The sequence below is a fragment of the Macadamia integrifolia genome, chromosome 5, assembly GCF_013358625.1.
Source record: "Macadamia integrifolia cultivar HAES 741 chromosome 5, SCU_Mint_v3, whole genome shotgun sequence".
Taxonomy (NCBI): domain Eukaryota; kingdom Viridiplantae; phylum Streptophyta; class Magnoliopsida; order Proteales; family Proteaceae; genus Macadamia; species Macadamia integrifolia.
Window position 1 is genome coordinate 30,792,341 of NC_056561.1, and position 18,181 is coordinate 30,810,521.

At 38.0% G+C, this 18,181-nt stretch overlaps 2 pseudogenes; both read right to left on the minus strand.

Annotated features, from left to right (window-relative positions):
• The window catches only part of LOC122079777, a 43,753-nt pseudogene that overhangs the window by 23,644 nt on the left and 1,928 nt on the right, over nucleotides 1-18,181 (minus strand).
• Nucleotides 14,870-16,043, minus strand: LOC122079776 (annotated as a pseudogene).

The following is an 18,181-nucleotide window of genomic DNA, read 5'->3' on the forward strand; positions in this document are numbered from 1 at the left end:
AGGCTTCCTGGTAATCATAATATGTATAGGTTTGTGGACTGAAAGTATTTGAAAAACTTCTTATATTAAGGGGATGACTACCCCAGTCTTGGAGAGTAAGAATTTTGCAGATGGTTACAGTTGTATGTGTAACCAAAGTTTGATCACTTCTGTCATAGTTGAGTTTGAATCTGACAGAGTCAGTTTCTACGAGGATATACTCGTAAAACTCTTGGGTTTTTGCAACCGAGGAGGAGTGGTGGTGCCATCCTTTGTAGAAGATTTGCCGTGCCAAATTGATGGGTGAGTTGGTAAATTTGAATAAGGGTTCTTCAATAGTGAAGAGATCTTCTTTGTATGGTTTTTCATGGTATTGGCTTTTGAGTTTAGAACCTTGGGCTGTTTGGAGAGGTTTGGCTTGAGTAGTTTGTAGGCTGGAGCTTGCCTTGTTTGTGGTTTGGAGGGGACCAGCAGCCGAGGATAAAACCACAGTGTGGGAGTAGGGTTTATTTGAGGAGGCCAATTGGGATTGGCTTCTAGTGACTATTTTGTTTGAAGGGGCAGCAGAGGCACCATAGCTGGATTTGGTTTTAACAAGGGAATTTAAGGAGGTGGACTCCTTAGGGGGAGCCATCCCGATAAGGTTGATTTGTAAAGTCTGGCCCTGTAGGAATTCACGGGTAAGAAAGTCAGGGATAGAATTTGATTCTCCTTTAATATATTCTATTTGAAATTCAAAAATTGATAATAAAGCTTGCCATCGGGCAAAAATTTGTTTTGATGCAAGATTTGAAACATCATTTTGTAAAACGTATTTAGCTGCGCTACAATCAACACGAACTAAAAATGGTTTATTTAATAATTCATTTTGAAATTTTTGTATGCAGAGAACAATTGATAAAATTTCTTTTTTGATAGTACTGTAATTCTTTTGGGCAGAATTCCAGATACCAGAAGTGAATTAGACTAATTGTTCTTTGTTGTCATTGAGAAGTCTCTGTTTAAGAATTCCTCCGTATCCAATATTTGAGGCATCAGTTTCAATGATTTTAAAAGCCTCAGGGTTAGGGATAAATAAACAGGGAATTTCTTTGACTAATTTTTTGATGGTTTGGATGGCCGTAGTTTGGGCCGAAGTCCAGGGGGTTGGTTTCTTTTTAAGCCGAAGGTATAAGGGTTCGGCGATTTTGCTGATTTGGGGAAGAAAATCACGAACGTAATTTAGACTTCCTAAAAACCTTTATAGTTGGGTTTTGTCGAGAATTTGATCGGGGAATTTTTCACCAAAAGTAATGGCCCGATCGATGGGGGTAAGAGTACCCTTTTCAATCAAATGACCAAGGAATCTAACTTTGGTGAGGAAGAATTCCATTTTTCTTTTGGATAACACAAGACCATTTGTTTTAATGATTTGGTAGAATGTTCTTAAATGTTTGAAATGTTGTTCAATAGAATTTGAGAATACTAAGACATCATCAATGTAGACAATAGTGAATTGTCTGTGAGAATTGAAGATATCATTCATAATCTTCTAAAATTCACTGGGAGCATTTTTGAGGCCGAATGGCTTGACGTTCCATTTATATAGGCCAAAAGGAGTTGTGAAAGCAGTTTTGTAACGATCTTTTTCATGAATCTGGATTTGCCAGAAACCAGTCTTCACATCGAATTTGGAAGAGATCTTTGCTTGATAAATTCTTTGTAAAAGATTCTTTTGGTTTGGAATTGGGTATCTGACCCATTGGAGGGCATCATTTAGAGGTTTATAATTAACAACTAACCTGGGAGTTCCACGTTCTATTTTGGCAGCTTTATTAACATTGAAAGCTGTACAACTCCAAGGAGAAGTACTAGGCCGACTGAGGATTTTAGCCAGGAGGTCGTTAATTTCTTCTTTGCATGTCTCTAAAAGACTTTGATTCATTTGGGCTGATCGTGCTTTAGTTGGTATTTGAAGGTCTGAGAACCCAAAAGCATAAGGTAGGGAAACCATATGCTGTTTTCGATGCCAAAAAGCATCAAGAACATCAGAACAGAGATTAACCTCAAACTTGGATTTGATCTGATTAATTTGATGAATGGTTTTGAGATTCTTAAGGTGTTCAGAGATTCTTTCATGGAGAAGCTCTGTTTTGAGGAAGTTTAATTGTTTAATTTTGTTTACGCTTTGATTGTCAGAATTTTGGGCTTGTAGGAATGGAAAGACAATTTTTTGTCCTTGAAATTTTGTAGAAATCCCATCTTGGGTTATTTTGAAAGGTTTGATTTTTTCTAAGAAGGGTTGACCAAGGATTATGGTTTGGTCAAGGTCTTTTGCGAGGATGAAAGTTTGAGGAAGGCAGAGGCCTTGGTTATAAACATGGGTATTTGAAAGTTTGTATTGGACATTCAACCCATATCCATTAGCCGTGTTAAGGCGTTGGGTTGTTCGTTCATAGAACTGGGTTGGAATAGCACCTTCGTTGATGCAATTGGCATTTGCACCAGAATCAACTAGGGCAATGGCAGAGAATTTGAATGAGGCATTAATAACTAGGGTTATGCGTACATACCAGTTTTGGCAAGTTATGGTAGTCACAAACCCAGGGGCAGTAGGGTTAGGTTCAGAAGGAACCTGATTTGCAAAGGGATTAGTTAATGGTTCAGTGTTTGAAGTTGAGGCTTGTTGGTTTTGCCGATTAAGGAAGGATAATTGTTGTTTAATATGTTTTATTTCATACTACAAAGATGCAGTAGTAGTTTCAAGAGATTTGATCCGTCCAGAATGGTCGGGAATATGCGGTTTTGATATTTTGTCGAACTTTTGCATAATTTGTTGGAGATTGTATGGTTGGGGAGAATTTTGGGTGGCAACATTGTTTTTGAGATGTTCAAGACAGGACTTTTTATGTTCAGGGTTTGTCAGATTATCAATATAATCAAAGATATTTGAATTAGGTGATGCACGAAGCATCCGGACGGATCTAGGAACACAATCTTCATAGCTAAGACCAATAATGCATGAATCACAAGCACAGGCTTGAAAATTCTCATTATTAGATGAACTGGAAGTAGTATGTTCAGATGCTTGGATTTGATTAAGTTTGTAATTTTCATCTTCAGAGGAGGATGAAGAGGTTTCTTGAAATAGGGCAAGAATTTGAGTTTTATCTTGCTCGGAGATTTGTAAGGAATTAATTTTATTTGAGACTCTACAAAATTTGGCAATATGGCCAGGTTTACCACATCGAAAACATCCTTGAGAGGACTTCTCTGGTTTTGGATCTTTGAAATTTTTAGGTGCCTTAAAAGGCTTCCTGTATTTATTATACTTAGGCTTTGGAGGAGTTTTGTGATAAAATTCAGGGGTTGTGAATGGTCTGTGGGACATATGCTTCTTGGATTTGTTAAAATTTTTATAGTATTTGCGAGAGGACTTGTGTTTATGTTTTGTTGGAGGCCTAAGGGGAGGAAAACCAAATTTTCCGTAAAAACCTCCTAATTCACGTTTGTAAAATTTGTTTTCCTTATGAATTTGTTTCTTTAGTCTAATGTCTGTGCAGAGGGCGAGGCCTTCTTCATGAATTAGACTAACGATTTGGCCATAGGTCATTTGATCATAGGGAATAATCCCTTCATTTTCTTTCCTAAGGCGTTGTTTGATTTTCTCAGAAAATAAAGTTAGTAATCCTGTAAGGAATTTCTCTTTCCAACAGGGAAGGTTTGCGTCTGGTCTAGTTAAGACTTTGGTTAAGAAGGTGTCTTTGTACCACTTGAAATCATGTAGTTTTTTACATCGAAGGTTTGATAATTGTTTGGCCGTTCTATCTAGACGAGAAGAATTTCCTAAAAAGTAATTAGCAATGCTGAAAATAAGGGTATTAACAGCATCCTCAATAGGAATACTTTCACCATCAAGAAGGGGGGTTCTTTCCGGTGTAATTTGGACAGCCATGAGGATTTCAGTTTTTTGGACATCGGTCAGGACATAATGCCACCAACCTTTGAGTTGGCCAGTAAAGCCAGAAACAAGCAAGGTAGCCACAACACTATTAGGTGTATTCTTGATACGATGTGCATTGCTAACCATGGTCATTTCTTGGAGTTTGTTCATGAGATTATGTTTAGACAATCCATCTATGTTCCATTCATAGATGATGCCACTTTGGTAGGAAGCCTGACGAGTAGTTCCTCTAGCTTCAATTTGAAGGTCGGGGAAGACCGGATGTTGGGTTGAATTTTGACCAATTTGATTAATTTGTGGAAAATCTTCTTCTTCGGAACTTGAAGAAGAATCCAAAGAACGTCCTATAATGGTGCGAACACCTCTATTATTTGATTCAGCCGAGGGTTCAGCTGAGGGCTGGTTTTGAACTGGTGTATGTGGATCGTTTAAATTTGCTTCTACATGTGCTTCAGCAACATTTAGAATAGTAAGGCACTGATTGATTTGGTCTAGGACAAATGATTTGTTAAGAGCATTTTGTTGTTGTTTTGGAATATTATAGGGTTTGAATAGAGGAACGGAAGTTGGAACTGGAGCTGGTGTCATAGATGAAGAGGCTTTTGGTTTTGGTTGGACAGGGTTTTCAACTCTGGATAGTTGACTACCTATGGTTTGAAGACTTAGATTTACAAAATTTAATTGTTCAATTTGTCTTCTATTTGGATCCTCTTGTTCAGAAACTTTGAATGGAGAGGCCGTTATTTCATTGTTTTTGTAGTTATGTTTGATGCTTTCCACCGGGGGATGGATAGCAGTTGTTGTTGGGCCGACGCAAAGGGTCCAAGATTTGTGAGAAGCAGTTTGAGTACATATCTGATTATGCCAGGGATAGTAGATATTGTTATCCTGGGCATAAATATCAAAATATGTAAAGAAGAAAACATTTGTTTTAAGATTTGTCATAAAATTATACCAGTTTGTTCGAATTTGTGCTTGTTGTTCAAGGTTGAAAGTTTTAAGAACCAGTCACGTTTTTGTTTGTTTTTAAGTGACTCAAAATCGGTTCTAAGTAAAGGTTTATCAATTTGGTAATCTGTGGCTATTTGAATCATGTAAACTCCGGGATTCTTTGGATCACGAGGAGGTAGAGCAACCTCAGAATGAGTAGGAGACTGCTGGTCAGGAGCCTCAGAAGGATTTGACTCAAGGAAAGTAGTTTCATAAGTTCCCTGGGCAATATTTTGATTGGTCTAAACTCCAGCAAGGTTTGGGATAGGTGGAGTCCTAGTTTGGGGTAACCATCCACCTATGTTGGAAGAAGTCGATGCATCAGAGCATGAACTTCGGGAACTTTGGTAATTAGGAGGGGGTATTTGCTAGTTAAACCGAATGGAAACTAGTCCGTCGGAATCCTGGGAGATAGAACGGATACTAATATTGGAAACTTGAGGGGGAATTGCAGTCGTTTGCAGCTGCCATTCCTCAGGGAAAGTGATGTCTTTCCACTGACAAAGTTTTGGGTAGACAATTTGACCCTGAATACAGTCGGTTTCAAGGTAAAGGCTTTGACCCTTAGGTGAAGTCCTACGGGCACGGGGTTGGACCGATTTCATGGCTTTGTATTTGATGCGGTGGATAATAGAAATTGGGATGGTTCCATGCATAAGTTTGTATCCATGAGTTTTGAGATTAAGTTTGAGAGAATGTAAAATATTTGGGTCTTCTAGGGCTATGGACATATTTGGGTATACATTGAAATGGACGGATCCATAACAAAGGCTTGTTTCAATGGCTCCTAGAAGGAAATCATTGAACTCAAGAAATCTTTGGTCGCGAAGGGCTAACAACATAGAGTTGTTAAGTCCTTCTCGGCGAAGTGGTTTGATGGCCACTTGGACTAAACCAATATGGACATAATTAAATTTATGATCTTTATATAATTCTTGTAAAGTATTTGGATCAAAAAGTTGAATTTCTTGTGTTTGAGGGGTGAAATTTATGGTTTGTTCGATAGTTTTGACAGTCTCGAGACCAAACCAGTCTCGATCATAGATATCATTTCTTGAGATTTTTGGCATATTCTAGGTTTGAAGTTGACGGTCAAGTCTTGTAGTTTGTTCATCATAATTGAGCACATTAGAACTTGTGCTTGCCTCACCTGCCGATCTCATCGACATGGAGCGGGATAGACGATTCATGTTTTGAGATAACTTAAACTTGGGGTAACCTCCTAGATCTAGTCATTTGATGGTGTATATCCAACTTAATTTGGGCACAAACGTGGTCTTACATTCTCATCTGCCACTCTTCCCAAAAGTCCAAAGGCTTCCACACCGTAAAAAACTAAAAATAATATGATTACTCAAAAGAAAAGAAATCTACAAAAAGTAAAATGAATCCACCACCATCGTGGCTCTGATACCATATACTTTAAATTCTCAAATTATGGTTGTAACGTCATGCCATTCGGCCTCAAAAATGCTCCCAGTGAATTTTAGAAGATTATGAATGATATCTTCAATTTTCATGGACAATTCACTATTGTCTACATTGATGATGTCTTAGTATTCTCAAATTCTATTGAATAGCATTTCAAACATTTAAGAACATTCTACCAAATCATTAAAACAAATGGTCTTGTGTTATCCAAAAGAAAAATGGAATTCTTCCTCACCAAAGTTAGATTCCTTGGTCATTTGATTGAAAATGGTACTCTTACCCCCATCGATCGGGCCATTACTTTTGGTGAAAAATTTTCCGATCAAATTCTCGATAAAACCCAACTACAAAGGTTTTTAGGAAGTCTAAATAACGTTCTTGATTTTCTTCCCCAAATCAGCAAAATCGTTGAACCCTTATACCTTCGGCTTAAAAAGAAACCAACCCCTTGGACTTCGGCCCAAACCGCGGCCGTCCAAACCATAAAAAAATTAGTCAAAGAAATTCCCTGTTTATTTATCCCTAACCCTGAGGCTTTTAAAATCATTGAAACCGACGCCTCAGATATTGGATACAGAGGAATTCTTAAACAGAGACTTCTCAATGACAACAAAGAACAATTAGTCCAATTCACTTCTGGTATCTGGAATTCTACCCAAAAGAATTACAGTACTATCAAAAAAGAAATTTTATCAATTGTTCTCTACATACAAAAATTTCAAAATGCATTATTAAATAAATCATTTTTAGTTCGTGTTGATTGTAGCACAGCTAAATACGTTTTACAAAATGATGTTTCAAATGTTGCATCAAAACAAATTTTTGCCCGATGGCAAGCTTTATTATCAATTTTTGAATTTCAAATATAATATATTAAAGAAGAATCAAATTTTGTCTTTGACTTTCTTACCCGTGAATTCCTACAGGGCTAGGCTTTACAAATCAACCTTATCAAGATGGCTCCCCCTAAGGAGTCCACCTCCTCAAATTCCCTTGTCAAAACCAAATCCAGTTATGGTGCCTCTGCTGCCCCTTCAAACCAAATAGTCACTAGAAGCCAGTCCCAATTGGCCTCCTCAAATAAACCTTACTCCCACGCTGTGGTTTTATCCTCGGCTGCTGGTCCCCTCCAAACCACAAACAAGGCAAGCTCCAGCCTACAAACTACTCAAGCCAAACCTCTCCAAACAGCCCAAGGTTCTAAACTCAAAAGCCAATACAATGAAAAACCATGCAAAGAAGATCTCTTCACTATTGAAGAACCCTTATTCAAATTTACCGACTCACCCATCAATTTGGCACAACAAATTTTCTACAAAGGATGGCACCACCACTCCTCCTCGGCTGTAAAAACCCAAGAGTTTTACGAGTATATCCTCGTAGAAACTGACTCTGTCAGATTCAAACTCAACTGTGACAGAAGTGATCAAACTTTGGTTACACATACAACTGTAACCATCTGCAAAACTCTTACTCTCCAAGACTGGGGTAGTCATCCCCTTAATACAAGAAGTTTTTCAAACACTTTCAGTCCACAAACCTATACATATTATGATTACCAGTAAGCCTGGTTCAAAGCCTTCTGTTTTCAAAATAGGATTAACCGCCACTCTTGGTTCTTCTATTTTGAGTAAAAATTTAACAATCAAACACCCCTATGGTTTCCAAAATGGTGGGATCGATACGGTCCTATGATTGAAATCCTCCCACCACAAATACAAGATTCCTTCCAAACATTTTACCAAAATTCAACCCCACAACCGCACCAACCTGACCTCCTCCGGTTCTTCCTCCACTGTTGCTTGGCATGGATACTTTTCTAGGAATACCAAATTTATGATTTCCAGACACCTGACTGGATTACTCCAGTCCTTTGCCGGACCTTCAACGTCAAATGGTGGGACAACTGTAACATCTCCAAATGTGAAAAGTCGTCACTCATCAAAAGCTTCATAGGTCTCAAACCAATTCCAACCCTTCAAAGTACATCAAAATCAAGCGTCAAAAGTGAGAAGGAAGCCCTTCTTGCCAGATTAGCTGAGCTCGGTTCCGACTCAGACAACGAACCCAGATCCATTAGCCGTGTTAAGGCGTTGGGTTGTTCGTTCATAGTTGAAGATTCCAAATTAACTAGGGTTATGCGTACATACCAGTTTTGGCAAGTTATGGTAGTCACAAACCCAGGGACAGTAGGGTTAGGTTCAGAAGGAACCTGATTTGTAAAGGGATTAGTTAATGATGCACGAAGCATCCGGACGGATCTGGGAACACAATCTTCACAGCTAAGACCAATAATGCATGAATCATAAGCACAGGCTTGAAAATTCTCATTATTAGATGAACTGGAAGTAGTATGTTCAGAAGCTTGGATTTGATTAAGTTTGTAATTTTCATCTTCAGAGGAGGATGAAGAGGTTTCTTGAAATAGGGCAAGAATTTGAGTTTTATCTTGCTCGGAGATTTTTAAGGAATTAATTTTATTTGAGAGTCTACAAAATTTGGTGATATGGCTAGGTTTGCCACATCGAAAACATCCTTGAGATGACTTGTCTGGTTTTGGATCTTTGAAATTTTTAGGTGCCTTGAAAGGCTTCCTGTATTTATTAACAGTCGGAGAGGAAATATATATATACCAAGCAATGATGAGAGTGCATCATTAACTTTCGGCGCCAATAGTTCTCCAAACTGTCGGCAGCAATTGTTCACTTCAAAATTTTGGCAACTTTATTAACATAGAAAGCTGTACAACTCTAAGGAGAAGTACTAGGCCGAATGAGGTTTTTAGCCAGGAGGTCGTTAATTTCTTCTTTGTATGTCTCTAAAATACTTTGATTCATTTGGGCCGGTCGTGCTTTAGTTGGTATTTGAAGGTCTGAGAACCCAGAAGCATAAGGTAGGGAAATCATATGCTGTTTTCGATGCCAAAAAGCATCAGGAACATCATAACAGAAATTAACCTCAAATTTGGATTTGATCTAATTAATTTGATGAATTGTTTTGGGATTTTTAAGGTGTTCAGAGATTCTTTCATGGAGAAGCTTTGTTTTGAGGAAGTTTAATTGTTTAATTTTGTTAACGCTTTGATTGTCAGAATTTTGGGCTTGTAGGAATGGAAAGACAATTTTTTGTCATTGAAATTTTGTAGAAATCCCATCTTGGGTTATTTTGAAAGGTTTGATTTTTTCTAAGAAGGGTTGACCAAGGATTATGGTTTGGTCAAGGTCTTTTGCGAGGATGAAAGTTTGAGGAAGGCAGAGGCCTTGGTTACAAACATGGGTATTTGAAAGTTTGTATTGGACATTCAACCCATATCCATTAGCCGTGTTAAGGCGTTGGGTTGTTCGTTCATTCACTTCAAAATACAAATTCAAGTGCACAGTTCCAAACAGTGCCAAAATGAAATGTCAAATAGTACCTAATTTGGTACAGTACCAAATGAAACTCAAATAAACCAAAACCCACATGTAATTCAAATGAGCCTCCTTACATTATAAAAGGAGCACACCCTCACTTCCCAAACCACTTGGAAAAATTCTCAACCTTGTAAACTTAGAACTTAGAGAGAGAAGCTCCGAGGCAAGCCTCGTCTTCCCAAGTTCTTCCAAGATCTCAAAGTGCTCCGCCGGACCTCCAAGTGCTCCGCCGGTCTTCAACAATAGGCTCCGATCATCACAAGTCTAATCGTCCTTCAAAGGTTAGCCACCTATAGCTCAAAGACTCCTCAAGACCAAACACCCTTCTTCTTCTCAAACCCTCCAACCCAAGCCTGCCCAAAGACCCAAGAACTCTGGATTAAAATCTCCAAATATTGTATACTTTAAATTCTCAAATTATTTAGCCGTGTTAAGGCATTGGGTTGTTCATTCATAGAACTAGGTTGGAATAGCACCTTCGTTGATGCAATTGACATTTGCACCAGAATCAACTAGGGCAATGGCAGAGAATTTGAATGAGGCATTAATAACTAGGGTTATGCGTACATACCAGTTTTGGCAAGTTATGACAGTCACAATCCCAGGGGCAGTAGGGTTAGGTTCAGAAGGAGCATGATTTGCAAAGGGATTAGTTAATGGTTCAGTGTTTGAAGTTGAGGCTTGTTTGCCGATTAAGGAAGTATAATTGTTGTTTAATATGTTTTATTTCATACTGCAAAGATGCAGTGGTAGTTTCAAGAGATTTGATCCGTCCAGAATGGTCGGGAATATGCGGTTTTGATATTTTGTCAAACTTTTGCATAATTTGTTGGAGATTGTATGGTTGGGGAGAATTTTGGGTGGCAACATTATTTTTGAGATGTTCAAGACAGGCCGCCTCAACCCCATCAAAGGATCTTTGTCAGTCCAATGCTATGGCCAAGATCCATATGAAGATGATCCTATCTATGAGCCCGCCAGCTCCAAGGCATCTTCCTCAAGAAAATTCAAAGAAGTCACCTCCTGAAGATCGCGTCGGGCTACAAAATTAAAATCCTCTTCGACCAAACCATGATTTGGTCCCCAACGTCTGTTAGGATGGTTCTAAACTAGCCGACTGGTGTAGTTGTAAAACCACCTAGTCAAATAACCTCGGATAACCTGTTAAGGAAAAGAGGTACTGTTACTGTCCCAGGTTAAAGGACAGTCCAGCCAATATCCGGCTCAAACAAATAGGATACAAAAGTCTTGATCAAACCGATACGGAGAACAGTGTCTCTGACACGTGGAATGCCATGGTGAGATCATGGAAGATTCCAAATCAGAGATCGACAGCAACTCCAACTTTCGGTGCCAATAGTTCTCCAAACTGTCGGCAGCAACTGTTCACTTCAAAATACAAATTCAAGTGCACAGTTCCAAATAGTGCCAAAATGAAATGTCAAATAGTACCTAATTTGGTACAGTACCAAATGAAACTCAAATAAACCAAAACCCACATGTAATTCAAATGAGCCTCCTTACATTATAAAAGGAGCACACCCTCACTTCCCAAACCACTTGGAAAAATTCTCAACCTTGTAAACTTAGAACTTAGAGAGAGAAGCTCCGAGGCAAGCCTTGTCTTCCCAAGTTCTTCCAAGATCTCAAAGTGCTCCGCTGGACCTCCAAGTGCTCCGTCGGTCTTCAACAACAGGCTCCGATCATCACAAGTCTGATCGTCCTTCAAAGGTTAGCCACCTATAGCTCAAAGACTCCTCAAGACCAAACACCCTTCTTCTTCTCAAACCCTCCAACCCAAGCCTGCCCAAAGACCCAAGAACTCTGAATCAAAATCTCCAAATATTGTATACTTTAAATTCTCAAATTATATTTCAAATTATTTTTGATTGCATTATTAGCTTCCTGCATCTGCATACATCAGCTTCTTGTTCTATCTTCACAGAGAAGCCTACAGTGGAGCCTCTTGACTGTGAAAAATAGATCCGGTTGGAGGAGTTACATATATATATATATATATATATCTATATAAATACCAAGTAAACCTACACATGCAAATGTAAGTAGCATTTGTTAACTGACGGAGAGGAAATATCTGAAACAATTGTGAAAATTTCCTTAAAACTAAATAATTATTCATGAGTTAGGTGCTCTAAATTGGAGTGGAAATTTTCAAAGGGAGTCAGAAAAAATCACTTGCTCCCAATGCAAAATTAAATCCAAGTTAATGGGTTGGAAGGGAAAATTGCTGTCTTTGGCGGGCAGAGTTGAGCAAGTCAGGTCTGTGATCTTAGGAATTCCGATTCAAAACTTTGTTGTGTATTGGTGGCCCCAATCATTCATTAAAATAGCAGAGAGGTGGATGTGAAACGTCACTTGGTCTGGTGATGTGGAGAAGCAGAAGAAAATAATGGTAAAATGGGAGAACGCTTGTAAGCCTAAGAAGGAGGGGGGGGGGCTTGTTATAAGAAAGCTGAGAGAAGTGAATACTGCATGTTTGTGCAAGGTTGCTTGGCAAATTAAGCATGAGAAATCAATTATGAGCTCTTTTTTTTTATAGAGCTCTATTTGTAAATCCAAATGGCTCGCTGAAAGATGGTTATAAAGCTTCCTCCATTCTTCCTGGGTTGAATAAATTATGGAATAAAGTCTCTGATTTGGAGCGGTAGACAGTTGGGAATGGAGAGAAAATTCGTTTTGGACTGATAAATGGCTTGATGGGAAATCGCTGGTTGAAACCTCAGGCCTTGATCAAAATTTTTTCAATAACAAACTCTCAAAGGTAGCAGATTTTATCTCTAAGAAGAGGTGGAATTTCTCAAAAGTGAATTCAATTTTCCCAAAGGAGTCTCTTGCAAAAGCAAGTAATATTTTGGTTTCAGGTCTTGAGGATATATGACACTGGATGCCTACTCCCTCTGGTATATTCACAATGTCCTCAGCATGGGACTCTATTAGGAAAAAGCATGCAGCAGTGTCCTGGTACTCTCTTGTCTGGAAAAATTTTACTCAGCCCCGTCAAGCGGTGTTTGGTTGGAGGCTAGCTCATAATTTTTTACCAACGGATGATGCGGTGAGCAAATGGGGTATTTAGATGTCATACCGTTGTGATCTATGTGATAAAGATGAATAATCGAAGGTTCATGTTTTTTTGACATGCAGTTACATTGTCTAGCTTTGGCGGCGGTCCTTTTGTGCTCTCTTCAATGTTTATTGGCCTTCATTCGATAATATTGAAGCCCTGTTTAAATGGTGCAAAAGGAAGGCTAGAAGCATTACCCTTAAAAAGGTACAGAATAGTGGAGCGATTTTTGTTCTATAATTTTTGGGGATGGAAAGAAATGCCAGACGTCATGATGGTATCTCCAGGTCTCCCAGTCAGTGCTTTGATTCGATAAAAAGAGATATCACTTCCTCTTCTATGGTGCTAACAGGGAATTCCATTTCCATTTCGGATTTTCTTTGTGCAAGAAGTATTGGTTTATGTTTTTTTCAGGCCAAAATGTCTGGCCCAATGGAGATTTTCTGGTCTCCTCCTTCCATGGGATGGTTGAAGATGAATATGGATGGATGTTTCTTAGGAAATCCAGGAAAGGCAGAAATTGATGGGATCTTAAGGAATGAGAGAGCTGAGGTAATCTTCTCAGAATCCAATGGAAGATTATCCATTGCCACCGTGAAGTCAACACTATTGCAAACCACCTTTCTGGGTCTATTGCGAATTTTGATGCATCTGAGCCTGTTTTCACTTGGTCCCCTTTGATTAGTATGGAGTTGGACAAGGATGCATCTTTGCATCCTCAATATAGATTTTTGTAATTTTCCTTCTCTGTGATAGGTTCATTTGCTTAAGGCTTTTGTCCTACTGATGGCAATGCCGAAGGTGTGTTATTTGTCCTTGGATTCACTTCTTATGTATTTGGAGTCCTTTTCCCTTGTACATTATTTTTCTTATTTTTAATATACATCTTTGGATCTTCTAGCAAAAAAAAAGAAGCTATAGTGAGTACAACATGGACTAACTTCTTGATTACTTCAGTATTAGGTTTGACCTTCATATGTGAGGAGCCTTCCTAGCGAATACTCTTTCAAATGTTTCAAAATTCCTGATATTACAAGTTTATGCTTTACATATGCAATCCTTCTCTTCTGAATCGAAGGTTGAAAGGCCTGCACCATTCTTTTTTTTCTTATAGAGCTTTATTTGTGCTGAAGCAACATAATCAGAAAATAAAACAACCATCTTGACTCTAATATTCAAGGCCTGTCAACAAGGTAGCATTACACCGGGAAAAGTACAGACACATACCAAAGTCAATAAAAGAAGATTTAATAATATAGTACACACCACAAGAACAAGATGCCGACGTCATCACAAAAATTCTTTCTCGTACATATGCTTAATTTGTATACAAAATAGTCTAACATATCCTATTATTTTGGTAAGAGTGTCTAAGGGCCCGTTTGATAACGTTTCTGTCGTTTCTGTTTCAAGAAACGGTAGAAACATAAATTTTCGTTTCTAGAAACAGAAACGGAATTGAAGGTGTTTGATAAGTCATGTTTTTAGAAGTCGATGGTAACCAGTGAAAAAATTGCCACAAGTCGTTTCCAGAAACGACAAAACAAGTTGAACTTGTTTCGCCTGGGTCGTTTCTTGAACCATAAATAAGTAAAAATTTCTATTTCTATTTCTAAAAATAAATGAAACGAAACAGTTTTATCAAACGTTTTTTGCACCGTTTCTGCTGTTTCTGGAAACAGAAACAACAGAAACGCGTTTTTGAAACGTTATCAAACGGGCGCTAACATATCGCATAATATAAAATCCCTTTTTTTTTTTTATAGCAATATAAAATCTTTAGATGACCGTATTTTAGAATCTTGTCTATCTAGAAGGTTTCCTTGAACTCATCTGCATCTTGTGTGAGTTGAATCTATCCACCATGTCGCAGGACTCTCCAACTATTGAATCTCCTTCTCCTCCCACTCCTCCTCCAAAGCCCTCTTAACATGCGATCATGGGTGCTCATCACTTTGTCTCAATCTTCCTCAAACTGCTATTGAATCACGCTCAGGGAAGTAAATGAACATGGATCAGCTCCCAGTAAGATTAAAATTCCCAAGGTCCACTAATCAATCAAATGTTGAGGTCACCTGCTGCCTCTCTTTGCAGGCACAGTCTACAAATGATTTCACAACTTGGGCACATTTAAGAGGATCCTTCACATTTACCTTGTAACATTCCAAGCAAGCATCTTTCTCAGCTAAACAAGGCAGAGGCTTCTGCTAGGGAAGCTTGAACTCTTTATTCATCCAATTGAAATATCTTGCATCTTTACTCTAACAGAAAGAAAAATCAACCAATTCCATTAAAAATCAGAAAGGAAAAAAGAAAAATATGAATCCGACGGGAGAGTCATCAATGGCAAGAGAGAAGTATTCCATAAAAATCCAAAACTCCACATGCTGCAAAATATTTTCTCTACTAGAAGTTGTTAATCAGACAAATATTCCATGTGTTTCTCCCAATCCTCCCTCTACCTTGGACCAATCTGTAACTTCAATCTTTTTATCGAGGCATGCTGATACCTAATTAGATACGAATAAAAAATGGAACTCAAACTCCAGGGTTTGCAAGGCAGAGCATACCTTGAGATAGCGATCTCGAGCTACTCGAGTCAATGCCGAGACAAGACGTGAGAGCACCGAAGAAACTGCGCTGTGTAACGGAAGGAGTGATTGGACATAACGCACCTCGGAAGGTAACCTTGAAAAGGTAAGAAACGAGAAACAAGTTCGCGTTGAAGGAACAAGCTTGTTGTTGGGTTTATTCATGTCCGATTTCAGGAAATTGAGAGCAGGTCTTGAGAAAGATCGACATCTAGACGCCATGAAAGCTGGAGAGGGGCCCCGTGGGCTGGAGAGGCCATCCAGCAACACCTGAACTATCAATGGCTGCAATCGTCATTGCCTCGGCAACAGTCGGCCGCCGCTGCAATCGCCGCTGCCCTGCAACCGTCGGCTACGGCTGCAATCGCCCTCTCTCTCTTTTTTGTTCGTTTAAGTTTAAAAAAATAAATTTTTTAACGGATCAGGTCGGATCGGTATCAGATACCTAGGATGATACCGATGCCCGTCTCAGGATAGGTCAAGTATCGGGATCGGGATCGGTCTCAGCCGATACCGATTCGATACGTCCGATCCGATACCGATACTTGGTTCCATGGTATGACCACACCATTTTTCTTTTATTCACTTTTCATGATTTTTTATATTTTTCAAGATTTTTGTACTTTATATGTTTTTTTCTGCATTATCTATATTTTTTACATTTCTATGCATTTTTTATTTATTTTTCAGAATTTTTAAAATTTTTGGATATTTCTGTAGTTTTTTTTTTTTTTGCATTTTCTATATATATAAATTTTTTTTTGGTATTTTCATGATTTTTCAAAATTTTAATTTTTTTTTACTTTCTATGCATATTCAAAAGTTTGGATTTTCATTTTTCGTCTTCTCAACATTTTCTATGCACAAAAAAATAAATTTTATATGTTTTTTTTTTCAAAATTTTTTAACTTTTCTACATTTTTTGAAATATTTTTTTTGGAATTTTCTGCATTTTCTATGTATTTTTTTTCCCAATAGTTAGAATTTCCAAATAACCCCTTTCACGTGGTAACAAAAATAAAAAAAAGTGCTGATCTACTTTTGGGAGAGACATATTGCAAAAAAAATTATATTTTTTGAAATTTCACCAACCTAGTTCACAAGAAATCAATAATTTTCTTTTATTCGAAGAAATCAGTAAATAGTTTCGTCATTTTCTAAAACATCGTTTACTCATGGATAGTGGATACAGGATAATGTAAAGGAAAATATTGTCCAATAGAGAGAAATGATTACCCGATAAAGGCCGTAAGTGAGTAATAGTGTAACAGAGACAATAAGTGCAACCAAGATGGCTATATCGCTTCCAGAACTTAAATGGAGAATTTGTGGTAGTTAGACAATGATAAAGGGCAAAACAGAAATAACCATTATCCTTGCAGCGTAACAAGTCCATATATCAGTGGTAACACCAGATCCTACAAAGATAAATAATTTATGGTTATCAATATATTTTCTTACACCCTTAACTTGAATATTTCTTAAACTGTAATTGGTTTCTTTTTATTTATTAATTTATTTAATTTTTGGTAAAGTAATTGGTCTTCTATATACAGGGAATATTGTTTGTCTAGCCATTTCAAAATTAAGGAATAAATAAATAAATAAAGTTCACCTTTGGGTAAAAGTTATATATTGTGCACTATGAGTTACATATAAGTAGTGATTAACAAGTTAATGTATAAGTGTGTACCTGTTAAGCTTAAACCTTCTGTGTCTTTTGAATTTATTGCAATCGAATCCTCAATATCACACTTGCCAATAAGTACACAAGATCCCCACAGTAATGTCAGAAGCATGAGAGTTGACCCAGCTATCAAGCCCATTCCATCGAGGATCTGATTTTGAACAGTTTCTCTACTTCGAGAAAGACCAGATACTGTGGAAATATGCAAAAATTCATTAGAACCAAACCATAATACAAACAAATACTGATGAAATTAACAACCAACGAATTAATAATAATTCTTAGCTTATTCAAATTGTCAACGCGCAACTGTTTTCAATAATATTTTTCAGTACACCTACAATTGTAGAGGATGAGAAATACATAAATATAAGGAGCCCGAGGAGTGCGCGTGGTCCAACGGGTACAATTTTTTTTTTTTTTTTTTTAAGGTAAGGTATGAATATTGCGATTTGGTGGTTAAGTGGTCGGAACAACCCCTCGACATTCTCGGGGTAAGGCTACATAATTCTTGTCGCCCGGAGCTCGCACTCTCTCTCTCTCTCTCTCTCTCTCTCTCTCTCTGGCAAGGTTTTTAAAACTAGGATTTCTTTCTCTCGGGAAATTCCTTCCTCTCCCATAAACCTTGGTCACTGTTTATAGAAAATGGCAAATATTCGTGGAAATCCTTATTGGGGTCTCCTTGGAAGAAAATCTAAAGGATTAAGATTCGTGGAAGCTTAAAGGGAAATGGTAAGGCTTACATGGAGATGGTAGGGGGTTACAGGGAGATGATAAGGCTTACACGGAGATTGTAAGGCTTAAAGGGACATTGTAAGGCTTGCACAGAGATGGTAAGGCTTAAAGGGAGATGGTAAGACTTACCATCTCAGTGGAAGCAATTCCCTATGATCTGTTAGAGACCTAGGGTGGGCGGCTACCTAGTAGCTTGGCAACTAAATCCTATTAGCTGAGGGGAAGGCAGGATTTGATAGGTTTAGTTTGGTTCGGTTTGGGTTTTGTCTAGTTTGGTTTTAGTTTGGTTCAGGTTTGGTCTTGTTTGATTTGATTCAGGTTTGGTCTGGT